Genomic DNA, 2,730 nt, shown 5'->3' on the forward strand with positions numbered 1-2,730 from the left:
GCTGCTTCCCACTAGCTATCTATTTTACATTTGGTAGTGTATATATGTCCATGCCACTTCGTCCCAGCTTACCCTTCCCCCTCCCTGTGTCCTCAAGTCCATTCTCCACCTCTGCATCTTTATTCCTGTCCTGCCCCTAGGTTCTTCAGAACCTTTTTTTTTTTTTTTTTTTTTTAGATTCCATATATACGTGTTAGCCATAATTCAAAAGTAGTCATGTACAACAATGTTCATTACAGGAGCATTTTAACAGCCAAAGTGCTGTACACAGAGCTGGAACCCTGAAACTACAGCTCTGAGTGTCCATGTCTTTCCTGTGAGAACACCACCTACCACCGAGCCCAGACAGCAGGCCACCCAGTTCTGAGTCTATTTTGGCTTGGAGTCCCCACCCCACCCCCTCGCCACTGCTGTTTACCTCCCAGCCATGAAGTCTGGGAACCAGACCAATTTATTTTATATTTCAAATGCAAAGGGTTTAGAATAACTACATTGATTCACAAAGTCAATTCTACTTTAACTCAGACACATACACAAACACACACAAAGGAAAATGTGCATTTGCTGAAAGATTTCTTAATTTACAGATTCATTTTACTTTATTTTATTTTTATTTTTTATTTTTTTATAAATTTATTTATTTATTATTTATTTATTTTTGGCTGCTTTGGTTCTTCGTTGCCGTGTGCGGCTTTCTCTAGTTGCAGCGAGCAGGGGCTACTCTTGTGGTGCACGGGCTTCTCATTAGGGTGGCTTCTCTTGCTGTGGAGCACCGGCTCTAGGCACGCGGGCTCAGTAGTTGTGGCACAGGGCTTAGTTGCTCTGTGGCATGTGGAATCTTCCCCGGCCAGGGCTCGAACCCATGTCCCCTGCATTGGCAGGCGGATTCTTAACCACTGTGCCACCAGGGGAGCCCCTACGGACTCATTTTAAAAGCTACAAATTTAGTGCTTAAAATGAAGCTGTACAGAAACACAACCCAAATGTCCATCAACAGGGGAATTGATAAAGAAACAGTGGTGCATTCAGACATGGAATGCTACACAGTAGTATAAAAGAATACACTACTTATCTATGTACATAATAGTATATAAGTATATAATAGTACAAAATAGCATGGATGAATCTCAAACAGTTGTGATGAGCAAAAGAGGCCAAGTTGCAAAAAGCAAAATAGTACATTTATATAAAGTTCTTGAACAGGCAAAACAAGTATTTGGGGAAGAATAACAAAAGTGGTTGCTTCTAGGGTGAAGGCTGCCTGGAAAAGGGCAGGAGGGAACTTTCTGAATGATAGAATTGTCTATTTAGGATCTTTGAATATTACTGTATCTAAATTATACCTCAATAAAAAGAAATTAATTGAATTTTTAAAAATGAAGCTCTAATATAAGATTGGAGAAACAGTTGCAGGTGAAGATGTCACAAGACAGCTACAACAGTGATTGCCATGGTTTGCATTGTCTCCAAGGCCACGTCTACTTTCTCTGGCAATGCTGGACTCCATTGAAGAAAGTGTTGAGTAGTTTTCTTAGTGGACAGATATTAGGTAATATAACATTTTGGATAATTTGTCACTGGCTATGTGGAGGATATTTTAAGAAATTTTTAATATAGAAAGCTGATTACAGTGTACTTTACACAGCTAAGAATATGAGATCAGAACAGGTGTTTGCCATAAAAAACAACTGAATACTGTTTTTTTTCAAATCACTCACCCCCTATTTTATTTTTTGTCTCTAGTGTGATTTTCTTAAATTGAGGTATAGTTGATTTACAATATTATATAAGTTTCAGTTTATTATAAGTTATATAATTATGTGAACCACATAGATTCACAGTTTTTAAAGATTATATTCCATTTATAGTTATTATAAAATACTAGCTATATTCCCTGTGTTGTATAATGTATCTTTGTAGCTTATTTATTTTATACATAGTAGTTTGTACTCACCCTCTCTTTTTAAAAGAAACTTGGCATCAAAGATTTCAGCTGAAGTTGTGGTATTTTAGAGTTTGGAGTTGACTCCTGCTTTGTTATTTAACTTTCTGATCTTGCATATAATAGTACCTAGTCTGGGGTTATCATAAAGGATCAAAGCAAGTGCCATATATATAACAGTGCATTGTAAATCATAAAGCACCATACAAATGTATACTATTATGGCCATTATTACTACTTAAATTAATATGGAAACCTCAACTGGAATTTTTACCATTAAGTTAGAAGGCTGGGGATACCTTAATTATGACATGTTAACTAGACATACTGTGCTCCTACAGTGACTTCAACTGATTTTATGGAAAAATTGTAACTTGTTTACATTTGACCATATATATTTCCTCATCCTTACCCCACGCTCCAGCACAGTTTCCATCAACCCCAATCTTTGGCAATAAGCCACAGAAAAGCACCATTATGTCTTCCTTTAAACCATATTTGGACAAGAACCAGGGTGGGAGGGGTGGACATGGAGGTGCAGCATGAAGAGAAGGATCCTTCGGCCCCTTTAAATCACTGCCTTGGCTTGTTTCAATGTCAGATACTCAGGATTTTCATTTTTGCTGAGTCAGCTCATTTTCTTTTTTCTTTTTTTTTTTTTTTTTCCCTCCAATTATTTTTTGTTTGTTTATTTTGTTTTTTTGTGTGTGGTACGTGGGCCTCTCACTGTTGTGGCCTCTCCCGTTGTGGGGCGCAGGCTCCGGATGCACGGGCTCAGCGGCCGTGGC

This window comes from Physeter macrocephalus, chromosome 1, assembly GCF_002837175.3.
Source record: "Physeter macrocephalus isolate SW-GA chromosome 1, ASM283717v5, whole genome shotgun sequence".
NCBI classification, from domain to species: Eukaryota; Metazoa; Chordata; class Mammalia; order Artiodactyla; family Physeteridae; genus Physeter; species Physeter macrocephalus.